This window comes from Juglans microcarpa x Juglans regia, chromosome 6D, assembly GCF_004785595.1.
Source record: "Juglans microcarpa x Juglans regia isolate MS1-56 chromosome 6D, Jm3101_v1.0, whole genome shotgun sequence".
In the NCBI taxonomy this organism is placed as follows: Eukaryota; Viridiplantae; Streptophyta; class Magnoliopsida; order Fagales; family Juglandaceae; genus Juglans; species Juglans microcarpa x Juglans regia.
The window spans coordinates 31,347,283-31,360,395 of NC_054604.1; the positions used below are offsets into that span (position 1 = coordinate 31,347,283).

The following is a 13,113-nucleotide window of genomic DNA, read 5'->3' on the forward strand; positions in this document are numbered from 1 at the left end:
TTCTAACATTTACTTATATAATTGCGGTTATTGATCTATGAGGAGTGAGAACTATTGAAGAACTCTCAAAATATAAAAATTCAAAGGTAACAGTACTTTTTGCAGTCTTTTTAGTTTTAAAATTTTCAATGGTTAATCAGTCATTATTGTTAAATAATAATGGAAAGTAATATGCATAGAAAGTTTCATAAATATTCCTTCTGATCTGCTTAAATTTCATGCAGCTAGCATGCATGCACAACGTACATATTCCAAAATCTTTGAACCCTTAATTCATAAATAATTCATGATCCGCAATATATAATAATTCCTAGAAATTCAAAATTAAAACTAAGAAACTCATAATTTAAAAAGAAAAGAAAAATAAAAGAAAGCTACCCAGGAAAGCTCTCATGCCTTCTCAATTGATCTCAACGTATATACGGAAAAATATATAAAATCTTCAAATCTTAATTAATATAAAGAGTATGAAAATATACAAAGTCATAAATATTGACACGTATTTGAATGATATAAATAACAGTACTATATAAATATATTTGGTTGAGTTAATAATTAAGAGGGGATGGGTAGTTTAAATTTTTTAAAAATGTAACTAATTCAAGTGAAAAGAGTAAAATGGAAAGTTACTAATTCAACAATAATTAATTCCATTTTTTTTTAAAAAAAATTAGCTCATTCATTTTAGGAAAACCCAGGAAGAACATGCAGCAGCATCCCATTTATTTTAGGCTAAGATTAAAAACAAAAAAAAAAGCAGACAAAAATAATGAAAAGTTAATTATAAAAAACAAATAATAATGAAAAGTTGAAAACCCGGCAAAGAATATAGCATTCTCTACCGATCCAGCCCCCGCCGAGCACGTCGTGCTGATGACTGCGAAGCTGGCCTTCGCCTGATCAGGCGGTGGCATGCAGGAGCCCGGACGCTGCATGTGGCCCTGCCCAGCTACAACTTCCTCGATCCCACCTTCACTGGGCGGCCACCAGCACAAGCTAGCATGCATATATGTTGTACGCGTCTCTTCTCCCTAAACTACATGATTTATTATATAGGCTTCTCTGGGTATGACTTTAACGGTGAGGATCTTAGAGATTTTGTGCTAGTTCTTGGCATATACACTTTATTAAAAGAAAAGTTATACTGATTATCATGATTCTCATTATATATACACATTATACACAATTTATTATTATTTTTATCTTATCAAGTATGTAGTGTATGGATAATGAGAAGAAAAAATCAATTAGTTTAAGAAAAAAAAAACAAAAAATAAAAAATAAAAAATAAAAATAGTATAGTGTATATAATGTAGTGTGGGATGATGGGTAACAAAATGTATTATTAGAAACACTTTATCCTTTATGATAGCGAGGATTTCGACCAGCATTTACAGCTACAAACTAAAAAAAGATGTATTGATTTCTGGGTCCTACCATTACTGGCCGGGATAAAAGCCATGATCGATAATGTTTAGTAGGATATGTGTAAGTTCCCACTAAACCCCACAGGCAAAAGAAGGTTATAATAAAATGCCTACGTACATAACCTAACCCATATATTGATCGATCGATGCATGCATGCCGGGGATCCATCGAGTTATATATTTGGTTTTCTGGGAAAATCAACTAGGAATTGCATGCGACGACGGAGATTGTTGACTATCTTGACTCGGCTTGCCGTTATCAAAGACGTACGTCGCAGGTACGTGGAAAGGTGCACGTACGCATGCATGGTAGAGACTTATGTCTTACATATTCAAGAAGTTCTAGGCGCACCTCCTCTTCTTCTTTTTTGGCCCTTTCTTCTTTGGCTTTTGCGTCTCTCTTTCATGATCTTACACACAGACAAAGGTAGAATTTGATGGTGTTTGAGACGGAAGCTCACATGATCATATCCTTTGAATTATACAAAAAGCTTTGCTTAACTAGTCTTATATTAATTGTGATCTATAATTGTAATTGAGGGATGTCGGCGCACTTTACATATTTTAATATTATTTTTTATTTTATTTTATTTTTGTTAAACTAATTAAATTGTTCTACTTATTATTTATACACCACATATTTGTTATAAAAAAATGAAAAAAAAAATTAAAATAGGTCATGTGGTATTGTGTGGTGTGTGGGCCGGGATGATAAGTAGATCAATTATTCATTATAATTTTAGGTTTAGGACAGCTTCATCGTTTCCTCCCTTTATAAGCTGTTCATGTATACTTCTAATTTCTTGATTGACAATAAGTTCATGTATATATACTTGATATATCGCGGTTGAATAGATTCAAAGTTTTTTAGTTTTCATGCATGCATGATAAAGTACTAGTGATGGAAAATTACTGACCCACAAGTATGATTAATTAACATTATTTCTCAGTACTACAATATATAATATATATATATATATATTATTTATATATATATACATGCTGCCCGTATCACTTTCATGGCCATTGATACCACAACGGACGGCCACATGGTTAATGCGCTTGCCATGACCCATCATATAGACCGTGTGATCACAAACACCATTATCACAGGCTCATCATTAATAAAACATCGCGCATCGATCGATGTTTTAAAAACGAATTCCCTAGCTTTCTGCAGAATTTATTGAGGCAAAGGCTTTATTAAGGGATCTTTAATTGTGTGCATAATGCAGAGTTTCAAAATTGTTGTTAGAAATTGATTGTTTAATTCTTGTTCATGCTTTGAATAATTTCTCTGAGTTTCTAACAGATTTTGAATTTCTACTTCAAGATATTTGGAGAATAATGGGATTTTTCCATAAAGTTCAAGTCTTATATGTGCATAGACTGAGAAATATGGCTGCGTATCAATTAGCAAGACCTGCATATATAGGGTGTTAATGATATAGAGATGTGGTGGGATTTTTGTCATTCTTTTGTAAGTTAAGCTATTTGGCTTGATAAAAACAATATTTGCAAGGACTCAATTTTGACTTCAATGAATGAAAAAAAAAAAAAAAAAAAAAAAAAACAGAAAGAAAGAAAGAAGGAAGAAGAAGATGATGAAGAAGATATTGCAAATCTGACGCGGCGAGCTGTACGCTTGCTTCAATTCCAAATTATATGTATAGAAAACTGAGAGATCAGATAAACAAAAGCGTACGGGTACGCGAGTGCTAATTAAAGAATGAAAAAGCTTTAATATTAATAATTGAAAAATAATATTTAAATACACGAGTTACTTACAACTCAACTCGAAATTAATTAGTGGTGAGGGCAAATATATATATATATATATATATATATATATATATATATATATATATATACTAGGGAATGGTCTCGGGTGCGTTAGCTCTGAGATGCACCTGACATAATGATTTAGATAAAAAAAAAATTAAAAAAGTCAATAATTTATTTGTCTGGGAAAAGAAAATACAAGGTTAAAGAAATATAAAAATCAAGATTAAAAAAAAATCTAAATTTCAGCAAAGTATCAACCGAGGGGCTATTAATTAGGGTCTTTTGGTAAAATATGATCTTTCATCAAATTCTACAAGAGAGTTTCAAGTCAAATTGTCAAGGGTCTTAAGGACCTTTTGGTAAAACAGGATCTTTCATTAAATTCTACAAAGAAACTACACGTCAAATGGTCAAAAGTTTTAAAAGTTTTTTGATAAACTGGGACTTAACCAAAAAAAAAAAAATTAATAGAAAAATAACAAAAATTACTATTCACGATTAGATAGCCACTTATTATAATAGAATAGATATAATATATATATTATTTTTAAGTGTGACAGTACCTTGTTTAACTTCCCCCTCTTTAATTAGCCAGCTAATGGGAGGGAGAGAGATCATCACTTTAATTGAAAAGCAACCATATATATATATATATATATATGTATGAGAATTAATTAATGACACAGACCGATCACCATCAAACCAGCTAGCTCTCTATGTTAAGGGTGGACAGCGGGACCCTATACCCCGTCCACCCCACCTCCGCATGGGTGGGCAGGCTATCTTGCTCCATCCATATAAGGGTAGGCACACCGTCCTGCATGGAGAAAGCCTAGCGGGGCAGGATGACCCCAGCAGGGCCCCGTCTTGCCCCCGGCTCCACATATATAAAAATATATATTTTTTATATTTATATATATATAAAAATATATTGTATATAAATATATACAATTTATTAAAGACTTAAAATTATATTTAAGTTAATGAATTATCTTGACCTCCTAGGCTAACCTTTATATAGGAGGCCAAGACAATCCAAAATCTAATTCTAATGAGTTTAAGTTCTTTTTGTATTTATAAATTTTAATTATATTATAATTTTGGTCAAAAAAAGATATTTTTAGACCATAAAATATTTTTTAATACCCAATGTATTGGCCTAGGCGCGCAGGGGGAGGGGTTTTTTCCCTGCCCCCAGCACCGAGGAAGGTGGGGTGTGGGGAAGGGTCCCCCCGTCCCGCACCATGCGGGTAGCAGCCCTATTCTGTGTTTGTATACATGGTAGTATTTGTCCAATTCTAATTAGTAAACCAAAAGAAAAAAATTATAAATAATAAATAACCACAATAATTAATAATAATAAGCTATTGTATACACATACATGAGCTAGCTTTACCGAAGTTTAAATATTGGTAATTTTGTGAACCTCACAGCAAAAATAACGAGGGTACTTGATATTGGTTAATTGGTAATTACCATCATAATTAATAATTAAAGATATGCTCACAAAATTTTTTTGGAAAAAAAAAAAAAGATAATCATATCATTTTTCCTAATATCTAATAGAGTAATTTTACATACAACTGTGAAGTATGTAAATACCGCATAATCGTTTTGAAAAAGAATGAGGTCTACTATTAAAAAATTAATTTTTTTTTATGTAGATCTCATGTCTTATTCACTTTTTTCAAAACGATTACGCGGCGGTCGTATAATTTACGGTTGCCAATATCTTTTCTCTATGTAATATAAGATTCATATTGGTGATCATGACCTATAAAGGTGCATGGATCCATGATTATGTGTTTCTAAAATCTTGTCACTTCAACGTGCTCTAATTATAAGATTCAATATTATAAAATTATTTTTTTTAAGTTCATTTGAATGACTTCAATCTTTATAAATGCACAAAATTAAAGATCCATTCATTTACAGATTACTATCAAAACTAGTCTAATCATGTGCATGAAATGCCACCTATACGCAAACAACCAAACCAAGCATATATGCATTGGGTCGGACGATAATTTTACATTTTTCAACAAGAAGCTGCTGCCTAGCTAGCTAAAGTACTTGTTCTTAAGAGAAAAGTAAAACACCCAACTAGATAAAAACCAACAGTGCTAGTACCGACAATCACTCGATCCTTATTCCACGTATCTCAAGGTTGTCAAGTTTCTTGGGTCTCTTGTAGTATTTCAACAGCAAAGAACAGCAGACAACACTGACAGAAGAGGCTGCCATTGCAGCTCCAGCAATCCATGGTGGTAAACGGAATCTGGTGGTGGGGAAAAGGATCCCAGCGGCAATTGGGATACCAAGTAAATTATATCCCAAAGCCCATATGTAGTTCAGTCTAATATGGAAGAACGTTCTCCTTGAAAGGTCAATGGCAGTTATCACATCCTCCAAGTTGCTCTTCATGAGAACAATGTCTGCAGCCTCAATTGCAATGTCTGTGCCAGCACCAATTGCCATTCCAACATCTGCTGCCACTAGTGCTGGAGAGTCGTTTATGCCATCTCCCACCATTGCCACAGTATAGCCTGAAGCCTGTGAATGGAGTTAAAAAATGTATACATACGTGTGTTAAGCCATTGAGAATGAACCTGCATGCATGTGGGAACAACAATATTCTTGAAACGATGCATGTTCTTATTTTTTTACCTGCAACTCCTTAACTTTTTCTGCTTTCTGCTCGGGTTTGGCTTCGGCAACAATGGTTTCAATTCCAACTTCCTTGCCAATGGAATTGGCAGTTCCCCAATTGTCACCTGTCACCATGATGCTCTTAATTTTCATTGACTTCAGAATTGAAATGGCTTCTTCTGCACCTGGTTTCAATGGATCAGATATGGCTAAAACTCCAGCCACTTCACCGTCGATTGATACTAGAATCCCAGTTTGGGCCATCCCTTCAGCTTCTGCTAGCATGTCTTCAGCATCCACTGGAATGGTAATGTTGTGGTCCAAAATCAAGCTCTTGTTTCCGACGATTATTTCCTTGTTCCGGACAATGGCCTTCACCCCATGGCCAGTAATGGAATCAAAATCTCGTGCTTCAGGCCAGGCTGGGTTCTCATCATCTTCTCTGAATTTCTTGGCATACTCGACAATGGCCTTCGCTAAAGGGTGCTCGCTGTTCACCTGATGCAGATCATCATGTATCAAACTGCCGCTTTTAATTGTCATTGTGTAATATAAACAGTGGTATAGTCCAGGCTCAACTATGCCAAATTCTAATTCGAAGCCCTTTAATTTGGAAACAACGATATGAAACACTTACCTCGGTTGCAGCAATAAGTTCATAGAATTCTCGAAGAACCATATTTTTCAAGAGTTTTGTGTTAACAACAACGGGCTTCCCAACTGTGAGAGTTCCAGTCTTGTCAAATACAATGCAGTCAACCTGAAATGTTATTTGTCAATTTCAAGCAAAATGGAAGAAAAAGAGATCTGAATCAGTAACTAAAAATATCTTCTGGAACAACTAACGTGGATGAAGCTGCATGGCATATCTGATACCTCAAACAAAAAAAAAAATAATAAAACAAAAATAAAACAAAAACAAAAATAGCAAACAGAAATTTGTGTAAATGCAAACCTTATGTGCACTTTCTAATGCTTGACCTCCTTTGATCAGTACACCTTGAGATGCACCAACACCGGTGCCAACCATAACAGCAGTGGGTGTTGCTAGGCCTAGAGCACAAGGGCAGGCTATGACCATGACAGATATCCCAAACTGGAGCGCAAGCTCAAAGCTATCCATAGAAGATGGAATCCAAGATTTTGGGTACCCATGGAACTTTCCAGCTAAAAACCAGGCAAGCCAAGTTGAAAATGAAAATATAATGACCTGAAAATAGAAAAACAAAATCCATTTTTTCTGACAAAGGTCTCCACAATAATCATATTGATAACTTTAGTTGGACAATGCATAACATGACAGCAGAAATGATGCGAATCTGAGGTATTTACTTACAAGGGGCACGAAGTATTTGGAAATGCGATCAGCAAACTTCTGAACAGGAGCTTTAGCCAACTGGGCTGACTCAACAAGTCGGACAATCTGAGAAAGGGCACTCTCTGATCCTACTCGAGTTGCTTTTATGTGCAACACCCCATTCTCATTCAGAGTGCCTCCAATCACCGTATCGCCCTTCCTTTTCGCCACTGGCCGTGCTTCTCCTGTTATCATACTCTCATTTACGTGGCTTTGACCCCGTATCACAAAACCATCAGAAGCTACCTTTGCTCCGGGAATAATCTTAATTACATCATTCTTTTGTATCAACCGACTGTCAATATCTTCTTCACTAACGACATTTCCTTCATCATCCAAGGTCAACAAGATTGCTGTCTCAGGTGCCAAGTCCATAAGTTTAGCAATGGCTTCTGATGTCTTTCCCTTGGCCAAAACCTCTAAATACTTGCCAAGTAGAATGAAGGAGATAAGCATTGCACTAGTCTCAAAGAAATCTGTACCCTTGAAATCTTTAGAGGTAGCAGCCCTCAACACAGAGTAGACTGAATAGAAGTAGGCTCCATTTGTTCCCAAGGCAATCAAAACATCCATATTTGCAGATCCATGGCGCAAAGCCTTGTAGGATCCAGTGTAGAATCGCCGGCCTATGATGAACTGCACTGGAGTTGAAAGCACCCACCTCAAAAGCATGCCAACACTCATCATATTGACGACTTTGGTATCAAATACATGCTTAATTCCTGGGATATACATGAAGACCATGGAGGTTAGAAATATAGGAACTGTAAAAACCAAACTCCACAGAAAGGATCTGTAATACTGCTTAATTTCCCCCTGCCTATGAGTTTCTCTTCCTCCTACGCCTCCTTCCGGATATATGCTACCCTTGAAACGTCTTGACCCGGTTGACTCAATCACGTTAATAAAAGTTCTGGCCCTGTTACATCTGGTTTGTAAGAGAGGGATATTTTCTTGAGTACTGGGGATATGTTTATGTCTTGAATTCCTGGAAGTGCTTGAAGAGACTCTTCGATCATTCTCATTGAGTGGTCAGTGCGTACACCTTCAACTTTGAGCTCTATCTTGCTAAGGAGATATTCTTCCCCAGAACTGATAAGTATGGCCCCGTATCCAGTGTCTTGTATGGTTTCCAATAACTGGTTGTAGCTGATTACAATCTTTGGATCATAATGAATCTGTGCTTCTTCAGTTGCTAAGGCCACCTGAACCTTTTGTACACCATGAATTGCCTGCAAAGCTGATTCAATAGTGGAGGAGCAAGATGTGCATGTCATTCCATTTATGCGTATTCGGCATACTTGAATACATCTATCATTCATCTCATCTTGATCAATTAATGTGGCTTCAAATCCGACATCTTCAATAGTCTCACGAATGGTCGCCTCCTGTACATGTGATGTTTAGTAACAATTACTATAGAAAATGTTTTCGTAGTCCTTATGCTTTTGTATTGATGAGAAATGATCCAAAAAATTGTGAAATAAACTCTCAAAAAGATATGAACTGTAATAACGTAATTTATAACTCCGATCATCAATTTTAAAACATGTTGGGTAGAGTCAAGGTGGTAATTGGAATAAAAAGTGTAAATATTGCAAATTCACATTAAGACTCGCTCATAACATTTGATCCCCACATCGGATTGAGGTGATAATTTCGATAGCGTTAGAAAGATAACTCAATTATTCACAAATTCATTTTTACAAGGATCTTCAAATCTCAATTTTTATTGGGTCAAAATAGCTTGACAATGTTACGATAAAAAAACTGGATAAAAAATTTGCTCAACATTAATTTACTTGACCTTGGTTCAAGCAAAAATCTCGAAAAATACTTTGTTACTATGATTTGGACTCCCTAAGTATATATAAAATAATATACACGACTTCTAATGCTGGAGAGAGACGCTAGAGCTGGCAGATTCACTATATTTTTTAGAAAAGAATTCTAAGGACATCCATTAAGCATTTAAGATCGATTCTCTCCTGATATGTAGATGCTTGTGTTCGAGTGTTAATGTTGAGTTCATTGGTGTGGATGTGTTCTTTGTCCAGAAGGATTTTCAAAGTTGTCTGGGTGTAGAGATTGTGTTGGTGCTCATGATAAAACTATAGAAAGGCCGGTAGTCCGAAGCTGCTAGGGTACATAGATCGAGTGGTATAGTACTCAGGGTGTTGCAAATCAAATATAGTTACTTCAAGGGTCTTGTAAATGTTTCTAAATTGATTGTAACGAAGTAAAGTTTTATAATAGATTTTAGGTGGTGACTAATTACACCCAAAGTGTTTTTAAATTTTGAAGATATTCTTTAAATAAGTTTTAAATTTTGTTACCAAAATTGATACGTGATGATTATTTCTTGTGATCTGAATGGTTGATTGTTAATTTAAATAATCCAATAAAATTTGAAAAACACCTATTCACCCTTTCTAAGTATGTTTAATCCAAATTACAAAACTAAATGATTTTAGCTTAACAGACATTAATGCACATATTTTTAAATTATTTCGTAGCTATTGGAGATATGATCATATATCTCTCAATCGTCTTAAAGCAATAATCAACCAATGAAGAAAAGAAAAGAAAAGAAATACAAGAAAAGTGCAAAAGTTTGTTTACAAGGGAAAGAGAAGGGCCATTCAATAGTGACACGAAAGTTTCTAATTAAAGTCGTGAAAATATTTTCCTCGTTATAAAGAACGAAACAATATCAGTTGCTACAGACAAAAATAAAAAATAAAAAAATCTCTGGAAACAAACCGCAAACCGCGGAGAAATCAAACAAAATCCAGAATTGTTAAAAAGAGTATAACTATGAAAAGATATTTATAAAATTTATGTTAGATTGTAAAATTATTTTTATTATAAAATAGATCTATTAAATTATATTAATTTATAAATTTAATTTTGCGATCGATAGCTTCTCATTGTTAAAACTTATAATTAAAAGGTCCAGCTTACTTACGTTTACGAAGCTTGGATAAAAGAGGACCTGCGCCTTATTGTTCAGGACATCGACAACAGCCTCGCGTATCCCAGGAAGCCGCTTGATCGCCTTCTCGACCGATCCAGCGCATGCGGAGCATGTCATTCCCATGACCGAGAACACGGCCGGCTTGGCCTCTGACCCGGCCAGCTCCACGCTGCTTTCTTGCACCGACATGCCCTTGGGGTACTTGGGCATCGACGGATAGTGCGACCGCGGCGATAGAGGCCCATGACTCTCCCGCCCAATGCAAGCTAAAGCTAACAACTTGGTTGCCATGATCGTCTAGATCTTATGCCAATATGCAAGTATGCATGAACCGGCTGGTACTGGAGAGTCTCTCTCTCTCTCTCTCTCTCTCGATCGCTTATAATTTTTTTCAAAAGGCAGATCTAGTTGTGGTTGAAAGAAACTCTGAAACTCTTTATTTAAAAAACAACATATATACCCAGGGTTTTGAGTGCGAGAGGGAGGGAGGCTGGGAAGGTCAAAGAAACGTAGGAAGTTGAGTTGCGTGCCTTGGTTCAGTGAACTTGGGCAAATATTTATAATGAATTCGATGTGAAGTTTTTTAATTCCCACTTAAAAAAACCTATTGCATTGATCAGCATGAAGAAGCTGGTAGGCTAGAATTATGGCGACAAACAAAAACCTCGTTTCAACAAAAACATTATATGTAAAGAAAACGACGATAAAAGCAAAAATAATGACAATAAATTCAGTCAGATTAACCCATGTTTTTTTGGTCAGAGCAAGCAGCTAGGAGGACGTCATGGATAACCATTCGATGCAATTCATTCAGTAAAAGTAACCCGCATCGTATTGTTAATTGTACGTGTTTGATAAGAATATTAATCAGTACTACTCTCCGTTGCCCAGGCCTACACATGATGATTTCAGAAGAACGTCATCATGTGTAGGGGCCATGGAGATATTACCAGGATCAAGTTATCATGATCAGATTATATATTATATGCAGTACTGATTTTATAATTTATCTATTATATATTAGTAATTTTAAAAAAACATATATATTAAATTAAGTAATTGTACCTGATCTTGTGACTTTAGGGCGACACGTACGTAAGATGAAAAAAAAAAAAAAAAGGGTTCGCAAATAAAAATGGAGGATGTTGGCATTTTGGAGCACATCGTTATAATTTGAGAGATATTCTGTGTCTCACCACATAACAATTAAGTAATTGGTCCTATACATGCAGCATACAGCTAGGATCAGTATCTTTTAACTCTGGATTTCCCTTAATAATTAAATTAATTTGGTCTACTGTTTTCTTTGTTCATGTGATATCTAATATAATAAGGATAAAGGTAGGTGATGTATGTATAGGATCTCATATTATTTGAAAATGAAAAGTTATTGTTTTTTATAAAGTTTCAATGGGGTTCTAATTGTATATTGACTTATCCTTTTAAAATATAGATAATGTGGTTTGGACTTTTCATTGGGACGTTACAGTTCATTTTTAATTGGGGGATGTATTTGGGTTGAGTTGACTATATATATAGTGCATGTTACTATTCATGCATATATGCGCATGATTTTAATTCATTAATGGATGTTGAAAAAGTTTATGCGCGCTAGCTAGCTAGAGGTACTACTCATGAACATGGTTTCAATATTCCAGGATATCACAATGCTTCCATATTCATCCTCCATTAAAACATTTTCTAAGACTAACCTATATATATATATATATATATATATATATATATATATATATATATTATTATGCTTATGAAATCGCTGGAAAAATCACCCTCTATCTAACTTTTAATTTGTTAATTAAGTTCCTTTGTAACTTATATTAATTATATATACCAGCTCTATGTTGAAAAACAACATATATATATATATATATATATATATATATATATATGACTTTTGAAGTCATGATCATGATATTAAAAAATAGTCTATATAGAGATCTTCAAAAAATAATTTTACAAATTGACATAGTTTAATGTGATTTGTTAAATTGTTATAAATAATATTTTTTGTTATAATAAGGTAAATCTAACACACTACAGATTAAGCCTATCAATTTGTAAACTTTTTTTGTAAGATTTATTTGTAGATCACTTAGCAGTACTTTTATTAAGAGAAGAAATATTATTGGGTAATTGACTATGATGATCACATTTTTTTTTTGTATTACTATGTCATAAGGTTTAATTTTTTGTTTCCTTTCATATTTTTTAACATGTACACGATGACATGGACATTAATTAATCCATGTGGCTCATTTGATGTGTAATATTGGCATATATGAATTCCTCTAGTGAAAGTGTGAAACTGATAAAATTTGAATATTAGACCAGGGGTCGATCCACTCAATTTGTCATAAATCTTATCATTATTATAGATTATAAGGAATAGAAACTTCAATGCGAGATCATAAGGACCGATTTAAATTTAACGTGATTGATTTTTTATTTAGAAAAGTAGTTTAGTCACAAAAAGATCCTATAAAAATAAACTTACAAAATGATATGACTTGATATGATATATTAGATTGTAAAATTATTTTTATTATAAAATAAATCTAACGTATTATATAAAATTATATCTATTTTTAAGTTTATTTTTATAAAATCTTTTATTGACTGCAACACTTGATCACTTTTCTTTAACCTCAGATGTTGCATGCCTTGTCATGAGTCATATGGTTAGCATATAATAACTTAATTTGTACTAGGCTGCCTCGTTTGATTTTAGAGATAAGATGAGATGAGTTGAGATTAAAATTAAAAAATTTAATAAAATATTGTTAGAATATATTTTTTAATATTATTTTTATTTTAAAATTTAAAAAAATTAAATTATTTATTTTATTTTGTACGAAAATTTAAAAAAATTATAATAATAAAATAAGAGATTTTTAAAA

The 13,113-nt window shown here is 33.8% G+C and overlaps 1 pseudogene; it reads right to left on the reverse strand.

Annotated features, from left to right (window-relative positions):
* Window positions 1–5,090: 5,090 nt before the first annotated feature.
* Window positions 5,091–10,709, reverse strand: LOC121235796 (annotated as a pseudogene).
* Window positions 10,710–13,113: the final 2,404 nt, after the last annotated feature.